Source organism: Abramis brama (assembly GCF_963993115.1).
Source record: "Abramis brama genome assembly, chromosome: 25".
Taxonomy (NCBI): Eukaryota; Metazoa; Chordata; class Actinopteri; order Cypriniformes; family Leuciscidae; genus Abramis; species Abramis brama.
The window spans coordinates 4683660-4707731 of NC_139987.1; the positions used below are offsets into that span (position 1 = coordinate 4683660).

General features: G+C 35.7%; 2 long non-coding RNA genes across 3 annotated transcripts; one reads left to right on the top strand and one right to left on the bottom strand.

The window, feature by feature from the left end:
* Nucleotides 1-1621: 1621 nt before the first annotated feature.
* Nucleotides 1622-18726, bottom strand: LOC311076218. Of its 2 annotated transcripts, XR_014604627.1 has the most exons (5): nt 15716-18726; nt 5423-5453; nt 2283-2595; nt 2149-2193; nt 1622-2057 (listed from the first exon to the last, which is right to left on the bottom strand). It is a non-coding gene; the product is annotated as an uncharacterized lncRNA (long non-coding RNA). The 2 variants fall into 2 exon arrangements; XR_014604628.1 differs by lacking the exon at nt 15716-18726 and having other exon boundaries at nt 5423-6016.
* On the top strand, nt 18718-23366 carry LOC311076217. Its single transcript, XR_014604626.1, has 3 exons — nt 18718-21789; nt 21977-22037; nt 22189-23366. It is a non-coding gene; the product is annotated as an uncharacterized lncRNA (long non-coding RNA).
* The last annotated feature ends 706 nt before the right edge of the window (nt 23367-24072 follow it).

Consider the following 24072-nt stretch of genomic DNA (forward strand, 5'->3'; position numbering starts at 1 on the left):
CTTGAACATTACTCAAGTATACTTCATAAAATGAACTTGAAGTATACTTTTTTTTCGTAAGGGTTGGCATCAAGGTTTTAGACAAGCTATGCTCAGACAATGTACTAAATGGAATGGAAAACAGTTCATATAAAATGTAGTTTGTCCTCCTGAGGTTTCTGAAGATGATGCACCTGATTTCACAGACCATTTGTTGCCTAAAAGGATGAACTACTTCCTATTTTGTTCTAAGAAAATTGAGAGTTTCAAGTAGCATTTCTATGCTAAGACCATGCAGTTCATACCCTCTGAAATATGACTCTGTGACCTCGATTCTCAGAAACGCGACCTCATTTTACTGGAGGATGAACAATCATTGTGCACTGAACACATATTAAACAAATAACATTCAAATAACTGATTCTAAATCTGAAGAAATTAAAACTTACTTAAAATCTGGCAGACCTAAGCACTGTTTGTTCTTGACTTCACTTTGCAATGCAAGGCATTATAAAAGCGATTCCAGCTGATAAATGGAGATTCCCTCTTTCAGATCTATCTAGCATTTTTAACATTATAAGCCAAATCTCATTTGAACCTAATTTCCCCTTAATTTCAGCAATCTGTTGAGATGGGCAGAGTTTGCTCTCATGCTGTTCTCATTCAGCTGTACAGTGTTTGTGTGATGCTCACAAAGGGTTGTTTTTCAGTGTGCTCTTGTAATAGGCTATAATGAGTGGGCCTGTCATTAACACACAGCTGAGAGCTGATTGCTTTGATGACTGAATGTCAAACTGTGCTCGCAAAGCTCCAGAATTCTCTCTACTTCAACACCTCTTAACATTGAGTTTATTTTAGCCTTTACAATGCCTCAAAATACTATTATTATTTAAAAAAAAAAATTATCTATATATTTTTTTTTGTCTTTTTAACTTAAACTTTTTCCTAATTTACATAATTATTACATTTACATACACAATCACAGGTATCCAAATCTTATATCAAAATATAACAGTGTTCTATCTATTGAGTAACACAATATTTTAGCTGGGGAAGTTATTTCTTTGACATAAAAATTTGTAGTCCTCCTCACGTCAACTGGTTTTAATGTAATGTGGGTTAGGAGAATAAAATGAACCCTAACCAAGCCATATATCCAACCAAACACAATCTCCTCTATTTAGTTGGCACTTTTTATTGATTTATTTATTGAATGTAGTATAGAAGGAACAATAATTTCACTACAATGTTATTTTACAACAGTACTGGCCCCAGCACCGAGCCCTGAGGTACACCACAAGTGATTAATGAAGCTCATTTCTTTCCAGGTTGTTTTATAATATTTTAGTTGCGGGAGTTATTTTTTGCTTTGATATAAAATTAGTAGTCCTCATTTCAACTGGTTTTACTGTTTTAATGTCATGTGTGTCAAGAGGGCGAAATTAACCCTGACCAAACCATATATCCAAACAAACCTAATCTCCTCTATTTAGTTGGCACTTTTATTTATTTATTAAGTATAATCTTTATTTGTTTGTTTATTTATTTATTTCATGAATATAATACAGAAGCAACAATAAATTCACTACAGTCAGTGCAATGTTACATATTTTATGTAAAACAATTTTACAAGTATGGACAAAATAATTGGACGAAGTGCACTATTGGTCGTGATATAGCTTAATTAAACCTTTTTAGATACACACAGTAAATTGGAAACAGATCACATTATTGCACACTTAAGGTCTATTTATTTAAGAATTGAATGAAGGACATTTTTTTGTCGAGCATCAGCCTGAAATATACATAATGAAAAGCTTTCACCTGTGCCATCTGCCACTGAAGCTGTTGAAGTAATGATTCAGGCAGTTTCAGGGATTTCTCAGAGGGAGACTGATAACAACAGGGGGAAGTGTGTAGGCAGAGTAGTATGGGTAGTATGAGTAGTATGGGTAGTATGGGTATTGGTAGTTAAAATAAGGGTTTGTAGGGATGTTGTCAGCTCTAGGAATAGGGAAGAAGATATTCCTGGTGATGGGGTCTGTCTGAGCAAGTGGAGAACCAATGAGCTGCTGACCCTAGATCAGTAAACAGTGTTCACAGAAAGATGTAGACAGACTTGTAAATACATTGTTTTGGGATGTTGTTATGCAGAAATGATTTTCTCACCTCACCAGTTACTTGCTCATTATCTCCGCCTGCGTATTGCTCCACCTGTATGAAGACAGAGAACGCTGTTCAGAATGATTTTATTTTAATTCTTGTTTAATCTATTTAACCTTTTGATTTTTTTAGTAACTTACTGGAGCACTGAGACAAAGACCCAGGATAGACAACACTACAATGACTGTCTTCAGCTGTGTCCCAATTCAGGGGCTGCATCCTCCGAAGGCCACATTTGAAGGATTATTGCATCGTATCACAGCGGCGCGACGAAGGCTGTCCCAAGTCGAAGGATCCTTCTAATGCGGCCTAGCGTCAGTGTTGCCAAGTCCGAGGTTTTCCCGTGGAATTGGGCTACTTTTAAGTTGTTGCCGCGGGTAAACATTTTTTCCGTTGGTTGATTTCCATCCCCACGGCCTTCAAAGGATGCAGCCCCTGAAATGAAGTTTTACCCTAAAATGCACAAACATTTGTAAAGCCTCAAAACACTTTTTTTACATAAAGCAGATAAAAAATTTGTTTTAATTAAAAATAATAGTAATAATAACAACAATAATAGGTATTATAACAAATATGTGTTTACAAAGTGCTTCACAAAGCATAAAGAAAATGTTTTAAAAAATCATTAAAAATAGATTAAAAAAATGAAAGTAAAAAAGCAGACCATACATTCATACTTGAGAATAGACTATTCTGAAATAAAATCAGCAGGGCAATGGTTTGGCACATTTAGTCTTGTGCCAACCTCAAAGACTACTTCCTTACTCAGAGCTTCAGTTTGTCAAAAAAGACCACAAGATTGTTAACCATATGACCTAAAGCTTTCCAAAAGAATAACTTTTGATTTTGATAACTTTTAATGATTAATACAATGTCTGTTTTATCTGCATTTTGCTGAAGAAAGTGGTATCTGTGAAAACCGCACTGGCCCCAGCACTGAGCCCTGAGGCACACCACAAGTGATTAATGAAGCTCAAGACACCTGATATCGTACAGCTATTGAAAGCAGTGCCGTCTGACACATTGCCTCTGTCTGTCAATTAGAAATGTGTAATCAATGGTGCCAAAAACTGCACTCAGATCAAATGGGCAAACACTAAGATTATACATAGTATACATCAAATATCTTTAAAAAACACGACAACCATAATCACTATGCCTACTAAGATAATGCTGACATGCACTATCACTATAAGTTGGCTAGCACCAGTGTTATTTTAGTATCATTGAGACTTTATTAGTTTTTTATTTTTATTTTTGTAAAAAAAAAAAATTGTCATTTTGCTTTTTGTCATTTTTATTTATTTTGTAATATGTCTATATATGTTCTACTAATTTTTATTTATTATTTAAAAATTTTATTTTATTTTAGTACATCAAGTTAAACTAAATGGAGAAGAGCTTTAAATGTGTACTAGCCATTTGCTGCTCAAATTTAGGCCATCTAAACATTATATCATGCATGTCTGATAAACCACACTGTAAAAAAAAATTACATCCCCAAGTCAAAAATTTCAAGTGACCGATAACATCTACATTTTTCAATTAGTCTGATGTATTATTTCTCATTGAGCCAATGTTAACAGACTATTGCAACAAGAATTTCACTTGGGCCAATTGAAAAATTTAGATGTTATCGGTCACTTGAAATTTTTGATTTGGGAGGGTTAGAATTCTTTTACAGTGCAGTCATTGAGTGTTTAAAGTGTATAGATGCAGTTCTTATCTGAATGTCAGTCATAATTCATAGTCCTTTGCAGATGTCACGCACTGTATGCTTCGAAGTTACAAAGTCCTGAATACCTGACTGATTAATAGGAATACATGCAAATGAATTGTAAACTTACCATCAAGTGAGAAACAATCAGTTCTGCTTTATTGTTGCAATAGATACTTTTAAATACCTTATGGGTAGTACATCAAAAATCTGTCCATCAAAAAACATCACAAAAATAAGATTTTACCACACGTGACCACAGTGAAGTCATAGCAGAACTAATTCAATTACAACATCAATTCATTAAGTCTTGAATATTCTACAGTCAAACCATGTAATTTAGACATAGTTCAGATAATATCATATTGTCCAGAATCAGATTAGTAAAAAAGTTTACTAAAAGTTTATTAAGTAAAAATAAGTTTTTAAGTTGTTAAGTTTATAGTAAAACATCTAATGTCTCAGAGTAAGAAGACTGGAACCACATCTTGTCACATCATTATGGTCTTGTTTATGTCTCCATAAACTGCAGGTGTATTTGTCAAGACTTTCCTCAGTAATTATGGAAAACCATGTTGTACTGTAACTACTGCATCTTTGCATTCCAAAGGTCCTATGTCATTTAAATCACTTGTCTTTCACTTTATATTTAGAATAATACATTCAGTATTTTTTATATTGCTGTCAGTTATGAGGTCTATGTAAGATGATCTATTCTGAGTGGCTATACGCAAGTACGAGTAGCACACCATTTACTTGCAGGGGTAAAAATGACTTGATTAATTATTCAGATAATATATCCAAAGTGGCTAACTAGGCTTACACCAAGCCACAAAGTGTATCATGTTTTCACTCTTATTTGCCCTACAATTTCACGAATGTAGAAACATTTATACATTAGCTTTTCATATATCCTATGTTTGCACAACAGTCCTGAAATCATTAGTTCAGAAATAATTTATTTTCAAAGATTCTGATTTTTTTTGTTGTTGAAAATTTAGTTTTGAAGGATTGTTTTCTTTCAAAATTTAGGTATGTTTTGTGATTTTATTTTTATTTTTTATATCTGTGTGAATTATTACACTGTAAAAATGTTGTCACATGATCTCAAATCATACGGTAACATATATATAAAGTGTTTTTATTTTAGGTAGAAATAGTACTTTCCATTTTACAGTGCAGAATTTTTTTTTTTTAAATCCTATTTCAATGACAGATTTGAACCAGTAGAGGTCAGCATCTCTCTCTCTCTCTCTCTCTCTCTCTCTCTCTCTCTGTTAACTCGTAGTTGCATACACACAAAACAGTAGATCACAGACACCAAATTATTTGACATCAGTTAACACAAAATATTCACAATCGACACCTTATCAGTATCAAGTCTTGAAGAAGGAAAGTAATATTTCTAGCCATGATGCTTTTTCCATCTGAGCCAATGTAGGACCAGTGAACTGATGACCCAGATCAGCAAACAAACAATCATTTATTTTTTCAGGATTCAGAATTAAAAACATGAAGCCACTATAGGCTGACCAGATGCAGAAATTATCAAACTTTGCTCACCTCATCAAAGACTGGCTCTTTATCACTCCATCTGTTTGAAGAAAGAGATATTTGGTCAGAAATATTGTATTTTAATTAGTGCTGTCAAATCGATTCATCACAATTGTGCCTAACATTCGCATATAATATATATATAATAATACATACACTCATACATCTATTATGTAAACAAAAACTTTTATGTTAAATGTGATTAATCGCGATTAATCAATGTGACAAGACTAATTTTAATCAGTGAACCGAATTATTTTAGTGGCACAAACTAGTGACAACACTACAAACAAACGTCTTTCGGTTTTACCCTAAAAAGCACAAAATGATACACTTGTTTTTATCACATATACAGGATCAGCTTATCACAAATTTGAATAAAATGTTGTGAACTTACAGTACCTTTAAGCAATAAATAATCAGGTCTTGTGTAACGCTGCTATTCATGTTTTTATTTGGAAAAACAAACAATTCATTATCTGATCAAACTGTGAGACCACATTCTGTGAAATAATCACACACCTATTAAAATTGCAACATCAGCTCATTAGGATTTCCCAATAAAAACGTAATAAAAAATGTGGAATAAACCTCAGACTTTTGGTAAACCCAGATCATATACCTGTTACACCCAACAAAATATAACCAAAATATGACACACACTTTTACAAATGACTTTAACCCCTTAAGTGTCACCTATAATGTTCTATAATGTTTCTATAATTTGGTACATTAATTATCATTGTGGATCACGTTGAGTAATTAACATGTCGTCCTTGTGTTAATATTAAGAGTTCTTTTATATCTCATCATGAGGAATGGTTACGGTGGACTGAAACCACATCTGATCTGGGTTCACTTCTATGATAGTATAATGATAGAAAACCACTGTTGTAATAGGACTAAAATTGATGATTGCATTCCTAAGTTGATATTGTTTAATTAACATAATGAAAGCATAATTCATCATTTTTAATCATTTTGTTGATTAAAGACATGATGCACTGCCCTCGTCTGATTGGTTGGACAAATCGTTAATATGCACTCAAAAGATGAGTACTTGTCATTTACTAAATGTTTCCAAAGAAACCAGTACACTAAGGTTTATCGTCTTTTACCCTCTTCCATAACTTGGTCTTTCAATTTAGTTAAAGAGGTGAGTTATTTTATTCTAATTTCACTAATCACTCAAAAAAATGAACTAGGAAGTTTGTACACTTTACATAATATATTTATATTTAGTTTACTTATAATAATTGTGTTTGTTGACTTGAAATGTTTTTTTCTATTAAGGTCCACGTAATTATGTCTCAACTTAACAGTACAAAATCCTAACGTGTTGTCTAAACACAAACCATTTATGTTAAGTAAAAAAATTCTTACATCCAGAGGGTGGCAGTATAGTGCGACGCCAACTGCCATTTTGCCCTAACTTAATTTGATTGTGTTCAATCTGCTTAATATGTAAAATTTAAGTTTACTTAATCCGTTTGTGTTGGATTACATGAATGATTTGTGTTGCATTAACTGAAACTGGGCAGTGCTTGTTAGTTCCCAGCATGCTTTGCATATGGTTGAATTAAGAGAGAATAAATGTTCAAATTAAGTGTTATTTTATGTTTTTTGAGAAAATGAGAAAAGGGGAAGACTTGATAGTATGTAATTGTGTTTAATGTTCAATTACGTTGGAATTATTAGAACCATTTAAAATACAGTGGGTTACCATTGTGGAGACGTGTGGAGCATTTTGTTTGGCTGTGGACTGATTTAGTTACTTTTAACTGCTTTGGTTGAAGGAGCATGTAAATCTTAGCATTTAAGATGCTAATATGTGCTACTGCTAGCAAATAGCTAGCTATAGTCTATTCATTTAATTATGTGTCACTAAAATAAATAAAATATGAATGGGTGAATGAAAATAACAAACACATAAGTTGAATGCAAATAAGTAAATTAGTTGGGCTGACACTATTAAATTAAGCTGTGTCCAACCATAGTAAATAAGTTGAATCAACCTTAATAAATTAAGTTGACCCAACGTAAGTACATTAAATTGGAATAACAGAATTGCATAATGCTGAAATAAAGCAAGTTAATCATGTGGAAATCATTTCCATGATTTTTTTATGTTCATTCAAAGAGTTATTTTTTTGAGTGATGCATGTGCAATATTTTGCATGTAGGCCTACTATATGAGTGACAATGAGTTCAGAAACCTTATATGGGTAAGAAATATAAATGAAAAACGTTCTTCTTTGGATTCTTTTGTGTTTTTAGAGATCCGGTCATGATGTCTGTGATGCTGGGGTTCTACTGTATGTCTACTGTATAGTTTCCTGTAGCTCAAATAGTAGAGCGTTGGTGCTTGCAACACCAAGGTCATGGGTTCAATTCCCAGGGAAAGCAAGAACTGGTAAGAGTGTAAATGTGTACCTTGAAATGCAATGTAAGTTGCTTTGGATAAAATTGTCTGCCAAATGCATAAATTAAAATGTAAGGTATGTTGACAAAAAACATTTTGAGCATTTGAATATAGTGCTTGAGCTATGTTTTTTTCTTGTGTGTGGTTATTGATCATATTTGTTTTTGGATATTTAGCATGAACAGGATATGCAACCAGACGTCCCTATAAATGTTGGTGTGAGTATTTGAATTCCTTTATAGCAGATATATTTATTTATCTTTACATCCAGTGTTTGGAGTAACGCATTACAAGTAACATAAGTTACATAATCAGATTACTGTTTCAAGTAACTAGTAAAATAACATATTACTTTTAAATTTACAGAACATTTAAATTTAATTTTACTTTATGAAATAAGTAACTCAAGTTACTTTGTTTTCCCGTTTACTGACTGACAGCTCTCCTGTCCACATGCTGAGAGAATCATGAGTGTAGAGGCGTTGTGTGTGCGCTGTGTGTGAACATGATGGATAGGCTATTGCAGTTCAAGACTAAATGTGAACATACATTTCACTTGAACAAAAACAGATTCTGTATTCTTCAAAATGAATAAAAACAGTGAATTGCAAACTCAGAATATTACTCAAACCTGCAATAATTAAAGGATAATTCCGATATTTAGCACTTTGAGTCTCTTTTCTGGTTTGTTTTAGATGAACTAGAGTGGTGGACACAGAAATGTTGACGATGGGTCCTGTCTCGACCTTTTGACTCGTTTAGAATCGCCTTTGACCGCTTCAGAGTGGCTGGCTACGGGCATGCACGAACATGTCCTTAAAACAACCCTTAACGTTCGTTTTCAAAACTGTGCAACTCACCGAGTGGTTAGTGGTGTTCGACCAGCTTGCATGTATAGAAAATAGTGGTGTAACATACTTCAAAATTCACTCGTAACCTTAAAAATCATTTGATAATTTAAAAATGCATGGTGCTTTCTTTCTTTTTATTATGTGATCTGAAACCACTAGCATTTCAGATTCGTTTTATGATCTGTAATGATATATGCTTGTTTTTAAAGGCATTAAGAAATATACTGCTACAGGGCACATACTACAACCCACAGAAATATAAGGGACTTGAATGTACGGACAAACTGGACAAGTGGCATTTACAGCTGTACCTCCAAATTTAATCTAAAAGATATTCACAAAATCTGATAATTAAAAGCCCATTTATGATGTTGTTGTGCATATGTATCTGTGATGCATTTTGTTCCTGTACTGATCTGCGCAACAACATTTACCACACCAAATGACTTTCACAACAGTGTAAGTGCTATGAAGAAATCAAGTTGATTATTTTCCGTCTCTGATCCAGTTAACCGCTCACAGTTTGCACGTCTTGGCTTGTTGTTTGAGGAAATGTTTATCTGTGGTAACTAAAGATTTTACATTAGCTAACAAAACATTAAACCAAGTGTCATCTGAGCTCAAATGCTGCTAGAGGTCCACTTTCTTTAACCAGCTGGTCTCTGTTTGATTTTTACTAGATGTATGAAGTCTTCAAGTTCTCACAGGTCTTCTATCACATTAACCATACCGGCGCTGACGTTTGACATTCAGAAAGTGTCACAATACCTTTTGTCTTCATTTTCAACAGTATTTCTATTGTTTATCACTTAAAACCTTTCAAACTAGTCATGGTGAAATATTTCACTTGAAAACAATACTTGTGCTGTCTGTATTTACTTTGTTGTTTTATAACACAATGGCATTCAGACAGTTTTAGGTGTGTCTTAGGTCTAAATACTCTTTGGGGCCACTGTCTAAAAGTAATATTATGAGATGGTATCATTTGCATTTAGATTTTCACTTTAAAGTTATAGTGTACACAGGGGAAAATCAGATATCAGCTGTCAAGTATCATAAGTTTGTACCAATGACAAAATGTACCTGTTTAGATTTTGGAAACTGGAAATGAATGACCGTAAATCCGGTCATGATTTACTCACTCTCGTGTTGTTCCAAACTTGAATGACTTTATTTCTTCTCTGGAAAACGAAAAAGTCATACTAGAGATTTTTGTAAAGGCTGAAGTTGTTGTTCGCTGATGAACTTCCCCTCCACTGCGTTTTCCACTGGATCACTGAATCAGTGAGTTGATCAGAACCAGATCAGTCCGATTGTGAACAAACCATTTAGACTGCTTTTGTGAAGTGGATGGAATAATTCATTGGAATTTAAAAATAAAACATTAAGGAATGTTCACAAAATTGGACATCACGTCTACTTTTAAGAATGAATGTGTCCAAGGAGACAATGCAGCAAATGTGGCAAATTCTAGAGAAAAAGGACTTTTATTTTGCATGGAAGACAGAAGGTCAAACAGGTTTGGAATATAACAGGAGTAATTATTTTAATAGTATTATTTTTGGGTGAATTATTTCATCAAGACAAAGCTGAGACTGCCAGAGAAACTCAAAGAAACTTTACTAAACCTCACCAGCGGTTGTGTCACAACTGCGTCAAACGAGACAGATTGTGTAAATGAATTTCCCCTAAACACCATGATGTTTATGTGTGTTTTGCCTCAGTGCCGACCACAGGTTGCATTAACAGATCTTTTGTGGAGTTTTGTTAGCACAGTTTAGAACATTTTTCTGGGCTGAAATTTCTGAGCAGATTTTGTCCTCTTCTTGACTTGATCCTTGAAGTCAAAAAGCTTGTGATAGTGCAAAAAGCTTAGTGCTGGTAATGAACAGGTGAACATTAACATTAATGAAGCTCACATGATAATAAATATTAATCCTAGAGTTTCACATTTTAATAAAAATTTGTAAAGGTGCATTCTGTAGAAACGTTAGGTGATTTAATCACGTATGGTGCGGGTCACCCGACTCGCCCCACTTAGTAGCCTATATTTCGCCATGCTGAAATGATGTTGTTTTACTGGCCGCATTTACATTACATGGTTCAAATTAATTAATTCTGAATTTTTCCTCCCAAGTGGCACAAATCGGTCATGACCCACAAACATGTAAGCAGAAAAAAAGCACATGGATAATGATATTCTCAGATCAGTTTCAGGCCTCATTCATATGTGGAAATAAATCTGGAGTCTTGGATAGTCAACCAAATCGCTTGCTGCTCAAACAGTTCTGCTGGGATGATATTGATAATGATGATATATATAAACAGTTCTGTCATGACTGCTGGGATGATATTCTTCTAGCGGAACTACGGCTAGAGCAAAGGAAAGTTAACCCTCCTTGTTTCTCTGAATTACTGCTGCTTTTGCACACAGAGGAAGACCGATTGGCCAAATGTATGAAGCAACATCTTGGTGTGTCGGTAACACTTTAGAATACTGTATCTTACTTACTGCATAACTAATAAGGAATTATTGAAGAACTAATAGGTAATTCTTCATTAACTACTTCTTTACTACTGTTAACTACTAAGGAAGTTGTGTTAACTAATCAGTATGTAATAGAATTTTATGATTGTGTTAAGTAACAGTTAGTTAATCAATAACTAATGAATTATGTCATATCTCCTGAAGAACTACTATTAATTATCTACTAATTAAGGTTCAAGAAAAATAACTAAGAAGTAACTAATGAACAGTCATACAAAACTACATTGAGTTGTGACCTTCCTTATTTACTAATGTTATTAATAGAAGAAAATACAATTTTAACAAATGCATATAAATGTTAAAGAGGTTTTGGCCTATGTGCTTTTGTGAGTGTGTTCTGTAAGAAATCAACTTCAGAAAGGAACCCCACTCAAGTGCCTTGCCTTAACTAACCTCAGATTAGTTTTTATATTGTATATACAGTACTGTGTGTGTCTGTATTGCTCAGCATAGAATGCCATTGAGTAAATTAATATATTTGAGGCAACGACTGAGGGAAACTGAACATGTAGGGAACTTATTAGTAATTAATAAATAATTGTTAGATAATTCTTCAGGAATTACTTAGAACCTGAAACAGTATTCTAAAGTGAAAATATAGGGAACCCATTAGTAATTAATAAAGAATTACCAAATAAATATCCAGGAATTAGCCTACTTATAACCGGAAACAGGATTCTAAATGTGAAAATATAGGGAACTTATTAGTAATTAATAAATAATTATTAGATAATTCTTCAGGAATTACTTAGAACCTGAGACAGTATTCTAAAGTGAAAATATAGGGAACCCATTAGTAATTAATAAAGAATTACCACATACTTCCCACTCAAATCAAACTTACTGTTAAAAAAAAAACACTATTAACGTAATCATCTTAACCTTTGTAAAATACATGACAATGACTCGTTTAGGGTACATGATATCTTCCTTTATTTCAGATAAGGATATTTCTTAATACAGCTTATTTTATTTTGTTTTTGTCACGGTTAATCGATCCGTGTGTTCATTTTGCGTATCTGAAAACTCTTGGAACTCAGATAAAAACTATTCCAAGTGTAATCACCCGGTCTCTGTTCTCCACTTATCTTTCTTATTAGTGCTGAATGACTAAAACTGTCTAAAAAACTAAAAAAATATTGTTCAGTGCTTTTTACTTTTTAAGTACTTTAAAAATGAATTACATTTGTACTTTTAAGGTTAATTTGAAAATGAATAGGCCTAATTATAATTTTACTGAAGTCATATTTTATTGGGGTATCCGTACTTTTATTCAAGTTCTTGATTTGTGTACTTCTACTACTTCATCCACCACTCCACTGAAAAAAACCTGGATTATTGTAGTATACCGGTAACTATGACTGTTCATTAGTAGTTACTTCAAAGTTATTTTTCTTGAACCTTAATTAGTAGATAGTTAATAATAGTTCTTCAGGATATATGACATAATTCATTAGTTATTTATTAACTAACTGTTACTTAACACAATCATAAAATTCTATTACATACTGATTAGTTAACACATCTTCCTTAGTAGTTAACAGTAGTAAAGAAGTAGTTAATGAAGAATTACCTATTAGTTCTTCAATAATTCCTTATTAGTTATGCAGTAAGTAAGATACAGTATTCTAAAGTGTTACCGGTGTGTCTAAGGCTATGTCAGGTTCACAAATGACATACCCATTAAACTAGATGCGGTTTCTATCATGGGGCTGATGGGAACTGGAAAACATAATGAGTGTCCCAAGTATTTTGAACAAAAAGTTTTTTCCATCAAAGCCAGATTGAGGGAATCAGAAATGCCCCTGCCCAAGGGTCTAAATAGAACAAAATGCACTGCTCAAGTAAAAATTGCGATTGTCTGCTGGACACAGGATCACAGGTGACTACCATTCCATGGTCTTTCTATCAGACACACCTGTCAGAGCAAACAGTTTCTCCCTTGAGTAATCTTCTTGAGGTCGAAGGAGCAAATGGGCAATGTGTCTCATATGAAGGATAAATTGATCTCAGTGTTATATTCCCCAAAGTGCTTTGTGGGACTGAGGTTCCAATTGATACCTTAGCACTAGTTGTCCCTGACTGGCACTCGAAGAATCAGTCTCAGATGTTGATAGGGACCAACACTCTTGATGTTTTGATGTACAGTCAAATTAAATCCTTGAAACCTAGCCAAGCACCCTATGGTTATATGGATGTGTTAAAAACCCTTGATCTCAGAGACAAACAATTGACCATTCGTAATCTTGGATTGGTGAGGTTAAAAGGAAAAACACCAGAAGTCATTCCAGCTGGTCAAAGAGTTATTTTCCATGGATATGCTCATGTACATAACATCAGTCAGGGAACTACACTGCGACCAAAATGGTCGCATATGCGACCTTTTGAAATGCCATTGCGACCCTAATTTTTAATGGGTCGCAAATGTATCACTGATTATTTTTGTACCTATGTTTTAGGCAATAGCCTATGCTATGATTTACTATGAGCGTTTATTAAAACAGAAATGTGTATTTTAAGAATACGTTTTATAACGTGCTCTGAGCACTTAAAACATCAAGTTGGCTTCAGCCCCGCGACCGTTACTTAGATTAAAACGTAGCCTACCATTGTTTCAGTGCTGCGCGAGCTCTCTCTCTCACACAAACACGGACGCGCGCACACAGAGAGAGAAGATAATTGTAAAATGAAAATTGACGGGCTATAGTTTAACATTTATTATTTAATATTTAACGTTTAATATTTTAACGTGTTCTAACGTGTGCGTTCCTCAGCGCGTACATGTAAAGCTCACATGCACTAAAAGCCTGTCTACCAGCGCCTGGATACTGGACTAAGTTATCTTTCGAGTCTTATTGTGCTTATACTGTTAAATACACACAATGTTTACATAAAGTCGGTTATGTCCACAGTGAAAGACGCTCAATTCGCGTCTACCGCGCCGCGCTAAACGCCTCATTCGCGCCGCAAGATCTCCAGACGCGCGTAAACGCGTCTTACCATTGACTTAACATTGAAATCACTCGCGCCAGACGCATATTCGCGTTTGGTGTGAACGCAGCATAAAGAGACAGTAGCAATAGTAAACACGCTGCCGCTTGTCCTTAAAGGGATAGTTCACCCAAAAATAAAAATCATCTCATCATTTACGCACTCTAATGTTGTTCCAAACCTGTATTCATTTCCTTCTAATATTTTCTAATATTTTTCTAATATTAATATTTTGAAGAATGTGGCTATCCAAACAGTAGCTGGTCCCCATTGACTTCCATAGGAGAAAAATATACTAAGTCACTGGGGTACATCAACTGTTTGGTTACCCACATTCTTCCAAATAACTTTTATTTTCAACTGAAGAAAGAAACTTATTCGAGTTTAAAACAACTTGAGAGAGTAAATTATGACAATTTGAATTTTTAGGAGAACTATTCCTTTAATGTTAATAAAACAACACAATGCAAAGAGAAAATCACTCACTGCTATTGACTGATCACTTTAATAGTAGCTTTAATAAGTATCAACGTATAATTTATACAGTGAAGTCTGTTTTGTTTTATTTTCATATTTGTTCATTTAATTACTTTCTTCAATGCTACTGTTAAATACACCTACTGAAGCTGAAAACATTTTAATACACTTAATACACTTTGTATATTAAGTTGTGTATGTGTAATGTGTATCTTTGATCTTAATATTTAATAATAAAGAAAATAATGACAAATATTTTTATCTTCGCCCCTGTCTGCCATTTATTATTTTTTTGTTACCCAAGGCTTTGTTTTTAAAATATGGACATTAGTTTGGCTGTAATGCTCAGTCACAAAATACAAATAGTAAAACCAACATAAAAAAGAATCGTGATAAAATCGTGATTTTCCTGAAACAAATTGTGATATGATATTTTTGCCATATCGCCCACCCCTAATTGGAATAATAAATTAAGTAGCCTATCTTAATTGTACACAATGTTCCTGTTTTTTTTTTTTTTTTTTTTTTTACTGTTTTATGCCATAACAGCAATATTAATATCGCATCACTACTTAAGAGTTCAGGAGTCTGCCCATCTGTGCCAACCATAGCATGTTGAAATCCATTTTGCACTTTATTGTGTAGCCTACTGTATTTTCTAATGCAGAAAATCTATCCCAACCAATGTTAAAGAAAACAAAAACAACAAGGCATGTGGTTTAAAAGATGGCAAGTAAAATAAAAAGCACATCTGTATGCAATACAGTTTCATTATTGTTCATTATTATCCAGAGCGGCTTACTATAAATAATTTGTGCGACCAAATCATGTTTTGCGCCAGTAACTGAAAAAGTTAGTAGCGCAAGTGCCACCAGTGGAAAAGGTTAGTGTAGTTCCCTGTCAGTACTGGCAAAGTAGCAGTCATTGAGTTATTATCTGAGTTTTCTTTGCCTAGTGGTGTCCTTATATCATGTTGTGTACTCAACCTACCTAATATCAACTATACAAAGTACCTGTGATGTTAAAAAATGAAATGGATCATGATGTCCTCATTCCAGTCAACAGTGTGATTGCTGAGTTAAATTTAGTTCAGTGTAGTACCTACGAAGAAACAGACTGTGTTGAGTAAAACATCTAACAGAGCAGAGAGAACAAACAACAGAGCTAACATTACCTTTGTCTTTAGAGAATCATGTCCAGTTGAGGGGAAGGCGAGAATCACTGAAAAGTTTAAAGGTATGACTGAAGTGTTTGCACTTCACGGTTTAGACCGGGGGTTTTCAAACTTTTTGTGTGTGTGGACCACTATTTGTAATCAAGAATTTTCGCGGACCACCTCATAATACACATAATAAAATATGTACCTTAATTAATCCGCACCTCTAAATAGGCTTACTAGCACTAAAACTATAACTGGTCATCAAATCAGTACAACAGGCTTGTTAAAAGAAAGTTTACTGCACACAACGGCTGCCACATATTTTATTTATTTATTTACTCAAGCGCCCGAGGGCATAATCAGGTTCATTTGAACAACAGGCTTATTTCCATAGCAATGGAGTATGAAATCTATACAGTAATAAGAACACTTGGATATAGTCAACATTTGCTTGTTAGCCAGTGCCTCGTAGCAACAAACACAAACGGGCAACGGCTCGTCTTCGGGGCCGGTGTAGCTGAAACCTAATGCTAAGTAGCTTTCGTAGTATTTTCAGTGCCTCTGACTCACTGACTCACTGTCAAATCTATCTGACTCACTGTCAATCTCTTCATTATTGGTAACCTCTGCCTCTGCCTCTTTTCTCTTCAGAGAACCTGTTGCTATCCACCGATCCATGTTGTGGTTCTAACGGCACTTAACTTGAACGTCTCACGGCCGAGCGCCACTAGCCTATTTTAGTAATCACACAATAACTTGACAATTTAATTTAAATTTTATATCAATATAGGCCTACATATTCTTTTTACTTTTTATTTTTTTTTATGGGAATTTCCTGGTAAAAATGAAAGTAAAAAAATATTATTTTATATTTTATATCCGTGGACCACAGTTTGGGAATGGCCAGTTTAGACTTTGGTCATATAAAAGAAGTGAAACATCAAATCGAACTTACCAACGAGGCACCATTCGAGCAGTTAGCAAGACCAATACATCCCAATGACTTGGAAGCAGTTAGAAGAAATTATACAACTAGGCAGCTAGTTGACTCGAAACTGAAAAGACGGCGTTTTATCGTGAGATCCCCCTATGGGCGGGTTGAAGACATGCGGAACGAGCTCCTCCTGCTGGCTGTAGTCTCTCGCCTCTGGACAAAAAAGCCTCCGATGACGCTAAATGACGATTTTTGCGTCATCTGAGTTTTTTTTCCAGACACACAATACAGAAATCTCTCATCTCAGGGGAATATGAGGGAGGGAAGCACGGTCATTCGAAAATACTACCGGGTTTCTACTGATACAAAGCTTAATGCTAATCGGTGAAGTATCCCTTTGAAAAACATAACACATACAACAGGACTGAACAACTAGAGAATATAACAAACTTTAGCGGACATTTATCTTAAAGGAAGTGATATACTCTCTGTTGACAATTGTATGTTGATTGTCTGATAGATTGTATTGTTTGTTTTGTTTTGTTAGTAAAGCTGGCTTAATTTAATTTCTTTAATTACCCCATTTCTTTGTTTTTCTTTTACATAATGCTCAATCTCCTTAGCCGAACCTAACAACACTGGTCCAAATTAATATATTGAGTTAGTTGAGTAACTGAGTAACAATTGTAATAGGTGTTACATCAACAAATCCGAATTGGGCATCAAGTCCTGCATTGTAAATGCTGCCACTGTCTGAACGTCAGAGAGAATCCTCGCACTCATTGGCTGCCGCCTCTGTAGATACGCTAGTACAGTGTTGTAGTGTATTTGGTGGTGTAAGAGCGAAAATTTTACAATAAAAGGCAAGTTTTATTGTACTTCACCAGCGGAGACAACAGGAGAATCAGTACCTGCAAAAACAAAAACAAGCAATGTTCTACTTTTTTAATGTACTCTATTTATAAAATTCACTATTTTATTTGCAAAATGATGTTGCATGTCAAATGTAATAGAGCATTTTTATTATTAAAATGCTAAAATATGCATCTCTGTTAATATTTTTAGCAGTTTATACCTCTGTATAAGCGCATGAACTTCTACCATTCATGTAGGGGCTTATATATGGGATTATGTCAGATGATATCATCCATGTAGAAAATTACATTTCTGACAGTTTCACATCCTCAGTCATCGTTGACGTCTTTTGGGTTGGTGAAGTATCTGTCTGAGCTGCTAAACCTGTTTGCTCTGGTCATATGAACTGTTACACTCACTCATGTGATACCAAAGACAAAAAATCCCATGGTAAAATCTGAATATCCATCATTATGGATCAGCAGTCAGACGTCATGCCACTGACATCTTAAAACAATGAACAATGAAATTCTAAAAACAATGTTTTTTTCTTTCATTGAAGTATGTGATACATGCCATTGATCATGTAGGCCAGTGGTTTTCTTAAAAACTAGTGTATCTATTCTGGTCTTGATGTTACAGGCAATGTCTGTATTTGGTATCTGAGAGGTGACTGAGGGTCTGACCCATGTGTGGAATGCAGTAACAGTGTTTACTCATTTAGCCCGTCTTCCAGAGAATAAACATCTACTTGTTTTGTAATTAATTAATTTGCTCATACAAGCAAACTAATCAAGAGTTATATTTTGTAGAAAGAGAATTGTCAGTTTGAACTTTATTCTGCTCTTCTCATCATAGCTGTATGAGACATGTAAAGACAACTGCGTCTAAGGTCATGAAGGTCAATAACACACCAAATGTATCCACTAACACATATGCATACTTAGCATGTGTAATTCTTTTTTTAGGATTTATAGCACAATTTGTCACTATGGGCCCTATCTTGCACCCAGCGCAAATGACTTTGTACACCGACGCATGTATCATTCCTATTTTGCACCTGACGCACAGCTGACTTTTCCCTCCACAGACGCACGCCGGTAAACTTGGGAATGAACTTGCGCTCCCGGGGGCGGTTCAGTGCAAAGAGGAGGCGTGTTCCGGCGCAAACGTTCCCTGGTGCTATTTTGCAGGTTTAGAAAACAATTCCGCCACTGACCAGGAAAAACCTAGTCTAAAGTCAGTGGCGCGTTGCGCATGTTATTCATATGCTATTTTACGTGCATAAACTTTGATTCTCTCATCTACACAGAGCAGCAGTTTTCATTTTTGCAAATCATACATTATTACAAGGAAAAATATTAACACACGAGGGAAAGCATTGTTGTGTCCATAAAGATGTGAAAAAATAGGTATAAATCTAGCTTACACATTTACCCAAATTATTATACACCTGTTTAACCGAAGCTAATTTGGGTGGTTTTCTCCCTTCCCCAGTGTCACTTCTCTGTCTTTTACAGCCCTGACGAGAACGTCGGTCTCCTCAGCTGTGAACCGCTCCTGGTGTGCGCCTGGCAAATCCGCCGTTATAATAGCAATCCGCCATGGAAAAAGCGCGCCTGCTCTTAAAGGGAACGTGAGATGTCGCTCTGATTGGTTTATTTCACGTTACGCCCAAACCACACCTATGAATAATGAAGCTACTTCAGACCAACCCATTTTAGATTTGCGTCGGGCGCAAAAGTCATTTATCCCGCCGGAATAATAACAACAGCGCCCGAGATCCGCCCACAAAGTTACTTGCATTTCGCGTTTGATACTTGCGTTTCAGATCATTAAAATAGGGCCCTATATGTTAAACTATGGCAGTGAATCATGTGTAGAAGTTTGTATCAGTGCTCTGTGCCGTGTGGATGCGGTTTTCATGTTCTGTTCCAGTGAAGTCCTGACGAAAGTTATTTTATTTAATTGTGTTTGCAGGGGTTGTTTATTATTATGAGCCTGAAAGCACCAAATGTGAGTTAAGATCGGCAAGTATATAAAGCGTTGCCAATCGCCAGGAGGCCGGCAACATTTTTATCAATTCTAACATTACAATGTCATGAGAACATGAACTTAAACAAACGTGAATGATGTTCGGGACAATTGGGCCAGTGCTGCATCGTCACGAAAGTTTAACCCTTGCTAATGTAAATGTTCCAGTGCAAGAAGACGCAAAATTCACTTTTTTGTTCACGTGTTTTGTGGGAAATTCCCTTTCGAAGTGAAACTTGCACTGTATCATAGTGTTGCTTCTACGGGAATGCTCCTTGTGAGCCGGTGTCTGAAGCACGTCTTGATTGGTTACTGAAGTCAGGTAACGTCATAGGTGCGCCAACTGGCTATACTGTATAAAGGAGAACACATACACAGGTTCTTTGTCTTCAGGAAGCTGTTTGTTTGTGTGTGTTGTTTGTGCTATAAGTACGTGTGAGAGAACTCAAAAAAACAAAAAGAGTGAATGAAGATTTAGGAAGTGTACGCCTCCGTGTGAATGATATATCATACCAAATTACACTAACGATCTTGTCTTGGAGTGGAGCATGAGCGGTCAGCCCTCGAGGGGGCTCTGTGCTCACTCTGATCACTTCACAGTGAGAAAGCTTCGTTCACACCTTTTGGGTGGCATTTATGGTCATGGGGTTCGCAGCTTGATTTGGCAGACGAGCTTGGGCAAGTCTTTCCCTTTCCCAATCCTCTGTCGCCAGTTCCTGAGGCTCTTGCTCTGAATCTGTAAGCCCACTCGCTGGTTTCTTCCTGTCTGGCGAAGAGCTTGTTGCTTGGCCGCTGTAGTTCAGAGGAACTGGAGTTGAGGCGGATGTTTTGTCTGAGCCCGCCTCTTCCTTGTCACCCACGTACGAGGAGTTACTGGATGTAATTGTTTGCACCAGCGTCAGACTGAATCTAACTGGACGGTGGCTAGGCGAGCGGTTCATGGCAGGTCACAAACATTCGTCTCCTGCAAGCCTTCCGTTTCTCCCAGACCTCTACGATGAGGTGTTGAGGTCTTGGGGGAAATATTTTTCTGCCTGTATGTTCCCACCCAGCAAGTCCAACTACGCTAACGTTAAGGGGTTGGAGGAACATGGGTATGTGAAGATGCCCTGGATGAAGGAATCGTTAGCCGGTTATCTCTCATCCGGCAAGGCTCCCACTTTGCCCTTAAAGCCTTGTCAGTTTACATCTAAACTTGTGTGCAAAGCGGTAGTGGGCCAACCTGGTGGTGTTGCAGGCGTGCCAAGCCGCACGTCCTGATTACCCATAAGGTATCCCTGAAAATCAGAGGGAAATGATAGGTGAATAACACTGATGCAGAAGCACCAAACCCTGGTTTTAAGCCTAAACTTGGAATAAACTGTAAACTTGTCCCTCAAATCCGATTGGTTGATGGGAATTTTGTTCCAGGAACATGTTGTACTTGATGAAATCAGCTACCAAGCTGACCTCTTGAGGGACGCTGATGTTGGGACACAGTCGAAGAGCTCCGCCGCACCACCAACCTTGCCCCAAGAACTTAAAATATAATTTAACTTTAAATAATTTGACAAATAATGCATTTCAGTTGTGAGTTTGCAGTGTATTATACAGTATAAAAACCAGTGATCCATCAAGATCCCTCAAGCTGTGTTTCGAGCACTGGAGCGTGTCCAAAGTCGCAGGCCATAAATTCACACACGTGGATTTGAGATGTAAAGTACAGTAAATCCTGTACATAAGTTAAATAGAGTACACTTAAGTTCTGAGCCTTTCACACGCTAAACACATAGCAGAGATTGTGATCTGTCTGAACAATGCATTGGGGCAGCAGCGTTGCATGATTTACACTATTGTTTGGATTACTACACACTGAAGGGGCAGCTTTATGTCCCAATGGGGATGAAGAGGATTAAGTAAAGGATTTTGCAAGGCATTTTTAAAGTTTTGATATAGACCCGGAAGTGTCACAAATGTTGACTTATTGTCACGTCATCTACATGGGAATTCACTGGACCAAGCCCTGGTTTATTCACATCCATCCAGTATTTAAGCCACATTATCACAGATGCCAGAGTAATACAGACTGTGACATTACAGTAACTGGACGAGAGCATCAGCGCAAGGTAACTCACTCATCTCTTGAGTTATGCTACATTTATGGCTTTTGAATCTGTTTATTACTGGTAACTGAATAATCACTGAATACGAGCAAGCAAAATGTGTATTCTGTAAAAAAATGTATTCTGTGATAAACAATATTTAGAGAATAAATGTTTGACATTAATCTCTTTAAACGCTTTTGTTTTGTAGGATGAAGTCTATACAGGCAATGTTACTGATGCTTCTTATTGCATCTGTCTTTTCAAAACGAGTAAGTATCAGTTATTTGTTTTCTTTTACATTTTTATTTTTTATGATATTCTAATATATATAAATGTTACTTTTATTGCTACTTCAGTTTCTTTCAAAAACACACAGTACTATTAATAATAATAATTTTTTTCAACTGTTTGAATCCCCAGTTTCCTTTGCGCAGAGGATTTGATTCATCAGACTCAAGATCCAATTCCAGAGAGGATTCAAACTCTGAATCAAATGAGTCTAAATCAAGTGAATCTGAATCTTCTGAGGAAGTTCTTGTGCCACGCACATCGCCTCCACCGACCACTGTCAGGACAACACAATCCACAATGTCCCGAAAACCATGATAACCCACAAACTGTGTTACGCTGAATTTGACCAGTCTTAACACGACCTGTGGAAAGGGTGATGATGACAACTGCTAATAACTTGCAATATTGCTATATTTAAATTTTCACACAAAATTAATGTACACATAACAGTACATAATTGATTTTTATTGATTGATTGATTGATAATTGATTATAGTTTACGGTATAGAATCATGTTTATGCATTGACAATGAAGGTCTTGATACTAATGAATTATGTAACTAATTAAGATTAAAATTGCATGACTATTACATGGTTTTAAGTGTTCATTTTTTTTTCAATTTAAGAAAAAAAATTATATAAGAAAAATAATCAATTTTAAATGGGGTTTAATATCGGTAGTTATTTTCTGAAGTAAGAATCTACGATTTCATAGTATACAAGTATTAGTATTATTATTATCAGTAGTTGTAGTAGTATTAACATAGCATTAGTGTAAATGACATGAAACCTTCTATATATGATTTTTTTTTTTTTTTTTTTGTGACGTCAAAATAATTCAGATTAATAGCACTATCATGGTTGGGGAAAGTTGCTTTTAAGGACGAGCTGGGAGCAAAAGAAGATCATTTATAAATGTATTAAATAATTGTGCAATCTGTACAAAGTACAACTTAACAAAAAAATAAAAATAAATAAATAAATACATTTAAAAACTAATGTTTGCTGGGCAAACACAAGGGAAAATGGCCAGAGCAGCCTCCCCACCTCCCTTAACCAAACACTCTGGTTAAATAAGTAATTTTCTCACTAAACAGATATGAGGACAACCATTTTAACCATATTCCAACAATGCACATTTATATGACATCAAAACAATAACTTATTTTTGCCTAGCTAAATAAAATAGCACAGTATTAACCAAAGTAAACTATTACAATAATAAGCATACATTCAACACATAAACATCAGAACTATAACATGTGAAGCACCAGGGTTACATAAAATGGTATGACCACTGCCACTCAGGGCCGTGCACAGGGGGGTGGCCCGGTGGCTAGAGCCACTGCCCCTCTGCCCTCATCGACTGAGGTGCCTCTCTTCCCCATCCCCACCGCTCCGCTCAAAGCATTCCGCTGATTCCGCTAATCCGCTCCAGGTTTTCCCGCTCGCTCCGCAGCATCACTCACAGTATACGACAGTTCACGAAAGCTGTCGCATTAACAGGTAGGCTATGCAAGACAGTGGTTGAATCTGCGAAATTAGTCATTTGTTTTTGTTGTATTTATGTCGGTAATGTTTTGCTCTTGGTCTTCTGGCTTCTGGCTCTTTCTTTGATTTATATCAACCAGGGCTGGACTGGCCATCGGGCATACCGCGCACTTTCCCAGTGGGCCGACGTGCTTTTTGGGCCGATACATCTCATACTCATACATTATTTTTATTATTAGGCTTATTATTTTTTCTTTTTCTTTTTAACGGCCTATAAAATTTGTACATCGGTGGCCCATTCGTTTTGTTTTGCTTAATTGGCGGTGCCGGGTTTGTGCCAGTGTAATGCATTGGTCAGAAAAAGTCAGCGTTAGGTTTTTTTTTTTTTTCTGACAGACCAGCCCATGAAACATGTAGATCAGCGGTTATTTTCTTGATTGACACTGGGCTGGGCCAATCACATCTTTAAACGAGTGAGCGAGAGTGCAGCAGTGTCAGTGTGTATCTGTCAAAATAGTCAGC